Source organism: Suricata suricatta, chromosome 2 (assembly GCF_006229205.1).
Source record: "Suricata suricatta isolate VVHF042 chromosome 2, meerkat_22Aug2017_6uvM2_HiC, whole genome shotgun sequence".
In the NCBI taxonomy this organism is placed as follows: domain Eukaryota; kingdom Metazoa; phylum Chordata; class Mammalia; order Carnivora; family Herpestidae; genus Suricata; species Suricata suricatta.
The window spans coordinates 135,179,912-135,193,558 of NC_043701.1; positions in this window are offsets into that span (position 1 = coordinate 135,179,912).

Here is a 13,647-nt window from a genome sequence, read left to right on the forward strand (position 1 = left end):
GCTCTCTCAAAAATGAATAAACATTGAAAAAAAAAAAAGGAGTGAAGTGAGGCTACTGATTTCATTTGATCTTTAAAAACTCTAGGGGCACCCGGGTGGCTCAGTCGATTAAGTGTCCAACTTCGGCTCAGGTCATGATGTCAGGGTTCGTGCGTTCCAGCCCAGCCTCGGGCTCTGTGCTGAAAGCTAGCTCAGAGCCTGGAGCCTGTCTTCGGATTCTGTGTCTCCCTCTCTCTCTCTGACCCTCCCCTGCTCATGCTCTCTCTCTCTCTCTCTCTCAAAAATAAATAAAACATTAAAAAAAAAAAAAACCTCTAATAAGGGGACGCCTGGGTGGCTCAGTCAGTTGAGCAGCCAACTTAGACTCAGGCCATGATCTCACAGTTTGTGAGTTCAAGCCCCACATCAGGCTCTGTCCTGACAGCTCAGAGCCTGGATCCTACTTCAGATTCAGTGTCTCCTTCTCTCTCTGCCCTTTCTCTGCTCACTCTCTGTCCCTCTCAAAAACAAATAAAACACTTAAAAAATGGAAAACTCTAAGAATTCTACAGTGACCTCTCATCTCCTCATGAGCTATATCTTAAATATTTCAATTCATTACTCACTGAGCCTACTTACTATTGTAAGCCAGATATACTGCTAATATTAGAGAGGTGAAGATGACTAAAATCAGGGGAACTTCAAAATGTTCACTGTCTGATAAGGGGGAAAAAAACTATAACAGAGATGTGAATAAAGTCTCTTGGAAAGTCTGTAAAGGCTTTCCAAAGGAAGTTATTAATAGCCAAATTGGATTTTAACACTATTGTGTAATAAAGAATTTGACTGGTCTTTGTGCCTGGTTCCTGGGAGGTAAACCTCTAAACCTTTGGGGGCACCTGCATGGCTCAGTTGGTTAAGCATCTGACTCTTGGTTTCTGCTCAGGTCGTGATCCGGTTATTTGATGAGTTCAAGCCAGAGAGCCCCACATTGGGCTTCTGTAGTGGCAGCGCAGAGCCTGCTTGGGATTCTCTGCCTCTTTCTGCCTCCCCCACTCACACTGTCTCTGTCTCTCTCAAATAAAATTAAATTAAAACTTAAAAAAAATTTTCTAACATTTATTTATTTTTGAGAGACAGAGCATGAGCGGGAAGAGGCAGAGAAAGGGAAGGAGACAGAATTTGAAGCAGGCTCCAGGTTCTGAGCTGTCAGCACAGAGCCCAACATGGGGCTCAAACCCACGGACCTAAGCCGAAGAGATTGTGACCTGAGCCGAAGACAGATGCTTAACTGACTAAGCCACCCAGGCACTCCCCCCCAAAAAATTTTAATATATAAAAATAAATAAATAGGGGCACCTGGGTGGTTCAGTCAGTTAAGCGTCTGACTTTGGCTCAGGTCATGATCTCATGGCTTTGAGTTCAAGCCCCGCATCAGGCTCTCCACTCTCAATGCTCTATCTCCCTCTCTCTCTGCCCCTCCCCCACTCTCCCTCTCTCTCAAAAATAAACACTTAAAAAAAATTTTTAAATAATAATAATTAATCCTTTGGAACTTCCTGAGTGATATGAGTGTCTGTGTTATTCAAGGTGGGTTCTTCCAGCCACATTGGATTTATGCTAACCAAGGGACTCACACTGAGCCTTAAGTTTCAAGATGGGGGCTACCCATGCTAGAAAGACCAACTATATGATTAGAAGACTGGGGCACTGAGCCACATGATAATCAGCCTGACCTCTGAAGACTAGAAGGAGGCTGAAGACAAAGTTCAATCATGTGGTGAATGATTCAATTACTCCTGTCTACATAATGAAACACCAATAAAAACTCTGAACAGAGTTGGTGAGCTTCTCTGGTTAGTAATACACATTGATGTGCTCAGAGGGTGACACATCCTAAGTGCACAGAAGCTTTGCTTTGGGGAACCTCCCAGACCTTGCCCTATGCATCTCCCCACTACTTGTGCACATACATATACACCCACTATCTCACTCTCAAAATAAATAAACTTTTAAAATAAAATAAAATAATAGGATATGAACACTGATTTTTTTTCAGTGATTATAAGTAAAAATTTATACTCTCCTCTTAACTATTTAATCTAGGTCTTCTAAATGTCCTATGTCCAAATGCACATGTATATTTATACATTTCTCCCTGATCAGTGACCAAGAGACTACTCAAATACTAACAATTTAAAACTCATTAGTTTATAATTATAGAATCTTAGAACAGAAAGAATCTTTGGAGAGTGAGGAAGGGGCAGAGAGAGAGAGAGAGAGAGAGAGAGAGAGAAAGAGAGAGAATCCCAAGCAGGCTCTGTACTGCTAGCACAGAGCCCATCAAGGGGCTCAAACCCACGATCTGTGAGATCATGATCAGAGCCAAAATCAAGAGTCAGACACCTAACCAACTGAGCCACCCTGGTGCCCCATATCCTATTTTTATTTGTATTCCTTTGGTACCCTAGAATGTTTACTAAAACAATTCTTATTTTGTTTTACTTTATTTTTTAAAATTTTATTTATTTAAGTTATCTTTATACCCAACATGGGGCTCAAACCCACAACTGTGAAGTCAAGAGTCACACAATCCTCCAACTGAGCCAGCCAGCACCCCTAATTCTTATATTTTTTTTAATTTTTGTGTTTTTTTAAGTTTATTATTTTGAGAGAGAGAGAGAGAGAATGAGAACATGCAAGCAGGAGAAAGACAGAAAGAGAGAATGAGAGAGAATCCCAAGCAGGTTCCACACTGAGAGCCCAATGTGGGGCTCAAACCCAGGAGCCATGAGATTGTGACCAGAACAAATACCAAGAGTCAGATGCTTAACTGACTGACCCACCCAGATGCCCCCCCTAATTCTTATTTTAAAATGTTAGAAGTAACTTAATTTTTTCCTCTAACAAAAATATTTTTATTGTAAAAAAAAAATAGAAAACACAATAAGGAAAAAATAAGCCTGTTCAAAGATTATATTAACTAGATTAACACCATGGTATAATGACATATAATCTCTCTGACCTTTTAAGTCTTTTTAAGTTTTGGGGAGCCTGGGCGGCTCAGTCAGTTAAGCATCTGACTTCAGCTCAGGTCATGATCTCATGGTTCGTGAATTCAGTCCCCATATCAGGTTCTGTGCTGACAGCTCAGAGCCTGGAGCCTACTCCCGGATTCTGTATCTCCCTCTGTCTCTCTGCCTCTCTCTCTCTCTTAAAAATAAACTTAAAATTTTTTTAATGTTTATTTTTGAGACAGATTTTACTTTATTTTTTAATTTTCAAGTTACTTCTTGGCTTCAGACTAGAACCCAGTGATTCATCATCTACATATAACACCCAGTGAGATTTTAGTATTTTAAAATAATGTCTACACCCAACATAGGGCTTGAATTCACAACCTCAAGATTAAGAATTGCATGCTCTTCCAACTGAGCCAACCAGGCACCCTCATATAAGTAAAATTTTTATTCATTCATTCATTCATTTACTCATTCATTTATTTTTTCATTTGTTTATTTTTAAAGTTTATTTAGTTATTTTTGAGAGACAGAGAGAGAATAGGGGAGAGGCAGGGAGAGAGAATCCCAAGAAGGCTACATGCTGCCAGGGCAGAGCCTGATTCACAGCTGAACCCACGAACCATGAGATCATAATCTGAGCTGAAATCAAGAGTTGACACTTAACCAACTGGGCCATCCAGGTGCTCCTTTAATTATTATTTAAAGATTTTATTTTTATTTTTTATTGTATTTATTACTTTAAAAAAATAATCTCTACACCCAACATGGGGCTTGACTCAAGATCAAGAGTCTTATGCTACATGCTCTACTGACGAGCCAGCCAGACACCCCTGTATGTAAAATTTTTTAAACACACAGAGCACTACTATATATAGTTGTGGATACATTTTATATGTATACAAAATTATAAGAAATGGAAATATGTGAATTAAACAAACACATTTACTTCTACTCCCTCCTAAATTAAGTCTCCACTAAAAATAAGAGTAAAGGAATACAAACGGTAAAAATCCACAAGAACAAAGAAACCAGGAAAGTAAATGACCGAAGGAGTAGAATTTAAACAAAATATTAGAAGCTGGAAAGTAGATAAATGTGTGGTAATTGACTAACATACCAGAGAAAGAACCAGAGGGTAAATGTTGGCAAACAGAAGTATACATACTCCTACTACAGAACCCAGGAAATGCTCAGAAATTGGATCTTTGCAGGAGGGAATGTGGGGTGGAACTTAAAAATGGAAAGGCAATTTAAAAATCTCTTTAAGAAGCAGTCAGATGCTTCAAATTCTCTCTTTCAAACCAATACAGCCAGGCAAATGCTCCTCCCCTACATCCGAAGACTTAAGGCTTATTTTCTGAAGAATAAACCAGAGAGAGTGTGATTGTGGGACATTAGGCACAGCTAATCTGGGTGAGATACTTTATTAAAACTAGGGAAAATGTTAATTTAATAAAAAGCTAAATCATTAAAAAGCCTGAGGAGATTAAGTGAAAATCTATATACTAAATGGATCCTCGCCCCCTTCTGCCTTTCAGCACCAAACCACTGGTAATCAGACTCTAAACTCCTCAAGCAGGAAACTGGAGGAAAACTGACCAGCCCCAAAGAATGCCTATAAATACATACAGCTGATGGTATCTCAAACGGGGGTTGTGGTGGGGGTGTGGGGCTTAAAGGAAACAGAGAATCCAGGGAATTCAAGAAAATTAAAAAATATATATATTAAAAAAATTAAAAAAATTTAAAAAATTTTTTAAAAATTAAAAAAAGAAAATTTAAAAATCTAAAATGTATTTCTCAGAGAGTCCAGATTTTGCATCTCTAAAACAAGAAATACAAAGTTCAATGAAAGATTTGAAAATAAAAAGATATGAAAATTTTTTAAAATCTCCCCAAAAGTAAAATACAAATACAGAGAAATAGAAAAGATAATAGAATAAAAAATCAGAAGATCAATTCAGGCTTTCCAAAAAAAGAGAAAAGTATCCAAGAAAAAGTACAAAAAAATAGCCAGATTTTAAGATCATAAAGCCCCCAGCACAATGATTTAAAAAATCCACACTAAGGCAATGAATTGTAAAACACTAGGAATAAAGAGAAAATTCTGTTTCTCAAGAAAAAGAGGAAAAAAAGGTAACATACAAAGGAATGAAATCAGAATGGCATCAGGTTGCACAGAAATGTAACTGTACTGAATGCTACAGAACTTAAAAATGATTAAATGAGGGGTGCCTGGGTGGCTCATCTGACTTCGGCTCAGGTCATGATCTCACGGCTGTGGGTTCTAGCCCCGAGTATCAGAGCCTGGAGACTGCTTCAGATTCTGTGTCTCCCTCTCTCTCTGCCTCTCCCCCACTCACACTCTGTCTGTCTGTCTCTCTCTCTCTCTCTCTCTCTCTCAAAAATAAAAAAATAAACATTTTAAAACATGGTTAAAATGGTAAGCTTTATGCTATGTATATTCAACCCCCCAAAAGGTGGGGTTTTTATAGTTTATTTTTGAGAGAGAAAGCATGAGGAGAAGAGGGTCAGAAAAAGAGGTATAGAGAGAAACTCTCAAGCAGGCTTTGCACTGTCAGCAGAGAGCCTGACATGGGGTTTGAACCCACAAACCATGAGATCATGACCTGACCCAAAGCCAAACCCTTACCCAACTGGGTTATACAGGCATCTCCCAAAAAAGGTTTTCTTTAAAAAGAAGGATGGAGCACTTCAGTGGTCAGATCCAACTTCCTTGATAAGAATTAGGGCATATAAAAACACTACATTTTGGGGGTGGGGGTACCTGGGTGGCTCAGTCAGCTAACTGTCTGAGTTCAGCTCAGGTGATGATCTCACTGCTCCTGGGTTTGAGCCTCATGTCAGGCTCTGTGCTGACAGCTCAGAATCTGGAATCTGTGGGATTCTGTGTCTCCCTCTCGCTCTCTCTCTCCTCCACTCGTGCTCTCTCTCTCTCAAAAATAAACATTAAAAAAAATTTTCAAAACACATCTCCTATTCTGAAGTAAATGTATGCATTGCAAATGCCCAATCTGTTTTACTAGAAATTGTACTTTTATTTGCCAATAAACTACCATTCTTTATAAAAATAAAATGAAAAGAATATTAGACTTTTCACAGACAACAAAATAATAGCAATACCCTTAAAATAATGAGAAAATGGGGGTGCCTGGGTGGCTCAGTTGGTTAAGCGTCCAACTTCAGCTCAGGTCCTGATCTCGCATTTTTTGAGTTCAAGCCCCAAGTCAGGCTCTGTGCTGACAGCTCAGAACCTGGAGCCTGCTTAAAACTCTATGTCTCCCTCTCTGTCTCTCTCCAGCTCACACTCTGTCTCTTTCTCTCTCTCAAAAATAAATAAACAGTAAAAAAAATTTTTTTGTTTTATTTTATTTTTATTTATTTGTTTTGAGACACAGAGAGACAGAGCATGAGCAGGTAAGGGGCAGACAGAGAGGGAGACACAGAATCTGAAGCAGGCTCCAGGCTCTGAGCTGTTAGCACAGAGCCCGATGTGGGGCTCGAACCCAAGAACTGAGAGATCATGACCTGCACTCAAGTCAGACATTCAACTAACTAAGCCACCCAGGCGCTCCAAAAAACTTTTTAAATAATAAAATAAAATAATGAGAACATGATTTCCAACAGAAAATTCTATTCCTAGAGTATTATATAATAATACTGAAGGTAGAATAAAAACATTTGCATATATGCAAGGTTTCAAAAAATTTAATTCCTGTAAATGTTAACTCTCAGAAAGCTTCTAAAGGATATGCTTCACCAAAATGAGGGGGTAAACCAAGAAAGAAAATGACATGTAATTCAGGAAACAGAATTCCCAGGATGACTGTGAAAGGAAATCCCAGTGTAAGAACTCTAGAGCAGGCCCACCAAAAACCAACCCATGCTGGAGTGAAATATAGAAGAATATACAAAGTAGGTCTCTAAGAGTCAGAAAAAAATGATAAATTATCTATTGGATTTGACTGAATGGGGCAGAGTTTTATGGTACTGAGAATCCAGGAATGATTTAGTAATCTTAATTTTAAAAACTGAGTAAATAAAGCAAGGCAATTATTATGCCTAAGGAAAATTAAAAGTTTTACAAGATTATAATCATTGTACATTATGTAGCTCAGGTTCAGTATTCGTGTAATGTAAAAAATAATGACTTAAACCCCCCAAATTACATAACCAGATTGAGAATATAAGGGAAAACATATATATGCATTTAAAAAAATCAAAAGCTCATCTTCTATAACACTTCACTTCATATATGTTAAACATTCTTTAAAAGCAAGTGATATAACTATACTATTAGAAATATTTAAGACAGGGGTGCCTGAGTGGTTCAATTGGTTAAGCTCAGGTCATATCTCAGCTCAGGTCTTAATCTCAGGGTCATGAGTGCAAGCACTGCATTGGGCTCCATGCTGGGTGTGGAATCTGCTTAAAAATATAGATACATATTTAAGACAGATGGGTATGGTTGCCTCTAACGGAGGGATATTTCCTTCTAAGCATGTAACACTATCTGGATTTTTGAAACTATGCCCATGTATTAATAGAGTTCCTTGTAGGGAGGAGAAGGAAAGGGGCTTTGGCTTTATCTGAAATGTTTTACTTCTAAAAGATGGTTAAGAGTGATTAATTCTGATGGGATTACAGGTGTTTTATTATTTTTTGCAGTTTTAAAACTTACCAATACTTCCATTCCCAAGTCTCAACATTTCCTATACCATTTATGGTTCTGTCTGCCTTTCTTGGAATACTCTCAACTTTGTCAGTGTCCACTTAAATAAATATACAAATAGCACAAAAATGTATTGGAACCAATACTTTTGTGACCTGGATAAACTTCTGGTAATACAGCTGAAGGTGTTTTTAGCAGCAACATTGCATAGCCAGTTCTTGCTATACTAGTGATTAACCAAAATTCCCAGATATCTTTCATGTTAACTGCTATAGCCAGCTCTTCCTTATCCTGTTCTTGTGCATTTGAGGTTCTGAATTTAAACATAGGGATTATCTCTGTTAAATATAACTTCAGTTTGGGCCCATGATTTCATCCTATAGATATAATTTTTAAGGCTTTATTCATCATCTGTCATATTTTAACCATAGCTTTGCAATACTTAACCTATCTGATTAAATGTTTGTTTCTTTGTTTTAATTTTTACAAGGCCCAAAAAAATAATCCACCAGAGACTTTCCTGGTGAAGCCAAGAATCTAAGTGGGTACAGTTATTCCATCTTCTAAACATTCCATTAATCAACCAAACCAAATTTTACCATCAGTATTCAAATGTATCATGAAAAACTGTGAAACTGTATGTCGAACGCCTAAGTGACTGAGGCACCCAGGTGCCCCTTTTTTTTTTTAAGTGTACTTTATTTTGGGGACACCTGGGTGGCTTGTTGGTTAAGCATCTGACTTTGGCTCAGTTGATGATCTCATGGTTCATGAGTCTGAGCCCTGCATCAGCCTCTGTGCTGACAGCCCAGAGCCTGGAGCCTACCTTAGATTCTGTGTCTCCCTCTCTTTCTGACCCTCTCCCATGTGCATTCTGTCTCTGTCTCTCAAAAATAAATAAACATTGAAAAAATTTAATGAGTTTTATTTTTGAGAGATCTTTTTAATACCCCATATCACCTATTTAATCATTTATAATTAAATTTTTCCAGGATTTCACATCTATTTTACAGTTTTCCAACTACTTTCCTCTTTTTGGATATCAGAACGTTGGTCTCTCTATGGTTTTTTTAATTTCTTAAAATTAACAACAGTGGCTCTGACATCATTAGTTAATTTCAGCACTCTGAAATTCAATTGAGCCTTAAGATTTACATTCATTTTAAAATGTTCACTCAGGGCACCTGGGTGGCTCAGTCAGTTAAGCATCCTACTTCCGCTCAAGTGATGATCTCGCAGTTCATAGGTTCGAGCCCCGCATTGTCGGGCTCTGTGCTAACAGCTCAGAGGCTGGAGCCTGTCTTCAGATTCTGTGTGTCTCCCTCTCTCTCTGACTCTCCCCTGCTCATGCTGTCTCTCTCTCTCTCAAAAATAATTAAAACATTAAAAAATTTTTTAATAAGAAAATAAAATGTTCACTCTTAGGGCAATAGGGTGGCCCAGTCTGTCAAGTGTCGGACTCTTGATTTCAGCTCAGGTCATGATCTCACAGTTGGTGAGTTTCAGCCCCACATGGGGCTCTGTGCTAGCCTGTTTAAGATTTTCTCTTTATACCTCTCTCTCTCTGCCCCTCCCCTGCTCTCTCTCTCTCTCTCAAAATAAATTAAATTTTTTTTTATTAAAATAAATAAAATGTTCACTCTCAACAGTCTGGGCTTCAGTTTCAGTTTACAACTTGCTTTACATTTTCTAGTTTGAAAACGATCATCCTTGCCCCCTATAATAATCTACATAGAACTTATTTTTTGAAAGAACATTACAATATCTCAAAATCCTATAAATAGGTTAGCTGGAAATTAGCATACCATTATCCTCTTTTATGTATAAGGAAACTGAAGCACAGAAAGATTATTTACTCAAGGTCAAAGAGCTACTACAATGAACCAAAACCTATCACAGTCCGGGGCTCTTTTCATTAAGGTTATGTGGATTTCTAATACAAAACTACCTATGATTCACATAATACTTCTTGCTTAAAAATTTATTTTTTTGACTAGTGTTTGACAGGGATTAAAGAAGGGGTGGTGCAAAGGAAGTGGATGCAGCTATAAAAGGACCATGCTGGATATTGTGCTGATTATATCAATGTCAATATCCTGGTTGTGATTATTGTACTATAATTTTGTGAGATGTTACCATTTCCAGAAACTGGGTAAAGAGTATATTAGATCTCTCAACTCTACATGATCTAGAATTATCTCAAAATTAAAATTTTAATAAAAATGATAAATAATGGGTATTTCTTTTTAAAACCAATTTCATTTTAAAGAGCCTTACTTAAAGTGAATAGTTTAGGTAAATTAAAACAAACAGAATAGAATCATACATAGGGCTCTGAAAGCAACCACAAGGGACTTCAAAAGCAGGGTAAGTCCCATCAACCAAAGCTTTAAAAAACCTGCAAAAAAGAGCCCTCAAAAGTCTGAAGTCTCAGAGCAAAAAAATCAAACAAGACAGTATAAAAAGCAAATTACTAAGTCACTTCAAAGAGAATCATTAAAGTTAGAACCACCAAAGCTTTCCACAACCCACCATACACTTTACTGCAATCCTCAACTTAGAGAAAGACTGAGTGTCCATGTGTGTCACCTTCAACCTAATATTCACAGCCACATGTTTCAAAAGAGTCCCAAAATCACTTCTTCTTTTCTTTTTTTTTTTTTGTTTTTGCTACTCACAAAGTGCCTGAAGCATCAACCATTTCCTGCTTCTCGCAGCTGCAGGACTTGCAATTAGAAAAACATTCACTCAGCGTCTAGAGCAGGTCTGGTTAGAAGGATGAGCTCATCCCTTGATGCGCACCTGACCCTCAGGAAGCTGCTCCACCTCCAGCAAACAGGTCTTTGTGTGTTTAAAGTGACACCCACAACCTGAATAACCACTTGGCCAGAGCCAGAACAAGTCCTTCCTTATACACCCTGGTGCCATGGAATCATTTCCTGCTCTACCCACTTCACACAGCTACAAAGTTCAGGCAGCAGTGGTGGCAGCAGCTACTACTTGCTGTTCCTATTATGGCCTCACCAGAGAAGTATTTCATTTTCAGCTACAATGGAGGTCAGGCCCTTCATGGCTACCCTGTGAATATTGAGCTGTTTGTTTCAACAGGTCCTTGCCCAGGTCAGACCTTACCAGAATCACCTCTTCCCCGCCCCCGCCCCCCCCCCCCCGAATTTACAACTCATTTTCCAGAGCCAGGAATTGTAATGCTTTTTTTTTTTAATGTTTTATTTATTTTTGATACAGAGAGAGACAGAGCATGAGAGGGGGAGGGGCAGAGAGAGAAGGAGGCACGGAACACGAAGCAGGCTCCAGGCTCTGAGCTAACTGTCAGCACAGAGCCTGACGCGGGGCTCAAACCCACGAATGTGAGATCTGACCTGAGCCGAAGTCGGAGGCTTAACCGACTGAGCCACCCAGGCGCCCCGGTGTAATGCTTCTACACCTCTCTTATCATTTGTCCTGTCTACAAGTCACAATTAACCAAAGCAGCTTAATGCACTATAAGCAGTTAAACCTAAATGCTGAAAGTCTGCTACTTAGTTATACTACTTTTAAGAAAACATTTACTCTACCATAGCAGTCTATTTATTGGTAAAGTGCATAACAATTCTACCCAAAGGATATGTAGATATCGTTTCAAAATAATATTGGTACTAAATATCTTCAACCAGAAGTGCCTGGGTACCAAGCAGTCATTCAACAAAATATTTCTGTGCACCTTTAAGTACAACTGTCTCTGATAGGGCGTTGAACTGGGCTTTCAACTTAAAAAAAAAATCTAATATACCTTCCCACCTTAGCCTTCCACAGGACTTTGGCAATATTTTTACTTTTCTTCCATGATAAGCTTCTAATTCTAACAGGCTGACCAAGCAGTTTAAACTAGTCAGAGAAAGGGTGCCTGGGGGGCTCAGTCGGTTAAGCGGCCGGCTTTGGCTCAGGTCATGATCTCACAGTTCGTGGGTTCAAGCCCCGTGTTGCGCTCTGTGCTGACAGCTAGCTCAGAGCCTGGTGTCTGCTTCAGATTCTGGGTCTCCCTCTCTCTCTGACCCTCCCCTGCTCGTACTATCTCTGTCTCTCAAAAATAAATAAAAATCATTAAAAATAATAATAATAAAAAAATTTTTTAACTAGTCAGAGAAATATCAAATTAATTAGTGTTTACCTTTGAAAGATGGCAAGGGATTTGCAAACAAGAATGGGAAAGCCAGAAGCCTTCCAATAATTTAGCAATGTCTAATTTGCTGGACAGTGGATACAAGGATACTTATTGTATTATTCTTTTAAAATATCTTAAATAGGGGCAGCTGGGTGACTCAGTCAGTTAGGCATCAAGACTCTTGATTTCAGCTCAGGTCATAATCTCACAGTTCAGGGGTTCAAGCCCTGTGTCAGGCTCTGGAGCCTGTTTGGGCTTCTTTCTCCCTCTCTCTCTGAACTTCCCCACCACTCTCTCAAAATAAATAAATAAAACTTTTAAATAATAAAGAAAAAAATAAATTATCTTAAATAATTACATTTAAAAAACAAAAAGAGAACTTCTATTCATCAAAGGACACAAAGAACAAAGTGAAATGGCAAATCACCAATGGGAAAAAGTATTTGCAAATAATTCATCTGATAAGGCATTCATATGCAGAATATACAAAGAACTCCTACAACTTTACAAAAACTGATTTAAAAGTGAACAAAGGACAGGAACAGAACTTTTCCAAGAAGATATACAAAAGGTCAATAAGTCCATGAAAAGATGCTCAATGCCCACAATGAGATACTATCTCACACCCATTAGGATGGCAACTATCAAATAAAAAAAAAAAAACTGATGATGGTGTGGAGAAATGGCAATTCTTGTGCACTGCTGGTGGGAATTAAAATGGTGCAACCACTACAAAAAATGGTAAGGCAAATCTGCAAAAAAATTAAAAACAGAATTCTCATATGATCCAGCAATTCCACTTCTGGATATATATCTAAAAGAATTTAAAATTGAGTCTCAAAGAGGTCATTGTAGGGGCGCCTGGGTGGCTCAGTCGGTTAAGCATGACCAGCTTCAGCTCAGGTCATGACCTCACGGTTTGTGGGTTCAAGCTCTGCATCGGGCTCTGTGCTGACAGCTCAGAGCCTGGAGCCCTCTTTGGATTCTGTATCTCCCTCTCTCTGACCCTCCCCTGCTCGTGCGGTCTCTCTCGTCTCTCAAAAATCAAAACAAATTTTCTTAAACATTAAAAATTTTAAAAAAGAGGTCATTGTATACTCATGTTCATAGCAGCATTGTTCATAATAGCCAAAAGATGGAAACAATCCAAGAGAAAGGACAAGCAAAATGTAATATATGCACATACAATGTAATGTTATTTAGCCTTAAAAAGGAAGGAAATTCTGACACAGATGAACCTTGAGGACATTATGCTAAGTGAAATAAGGTATGCACAAAATGACAAATACTTTATGATTTCACTTATAGCAGGTAGCTAGAACAGTAAAATTCAGAGACAGAAAGTAGAATGGAGATTGCCAAGAACTGAGGAGAGGGAGAAATAAGGGGATGGGGAATTGTTTAATAGGTAGAGAGTTTCAATTTTGCAAGATGAAAAGAGTTCTAGAAATTGGTTGCATAAAAATATGAATATATTTAAAAATACTGAATTGCATAATTAAAAATGGTTAAGATGGTAGGAGCACATGAGTGGTTCAAGTGGATTAGGCATCCAGCTCTTGACTTCAGTTTAGGTCATGATTCCAGGGTTGTAGGATCAAGCCTTTATAGGGATTGGGATTCTCTCTCCCGATCACTCTGCCCATCCCCCACTTGTGACTGCTCTCTCTCTCTTTCTCAAATTAAATAAACATTTAAAAAATACAGATCTTATCCTGAACAATACAAAGTACTAAGTGAAAAACAATCTAAATACAAATTCAAAGTCTGCTGCTTTTCTCCTCTTTGAA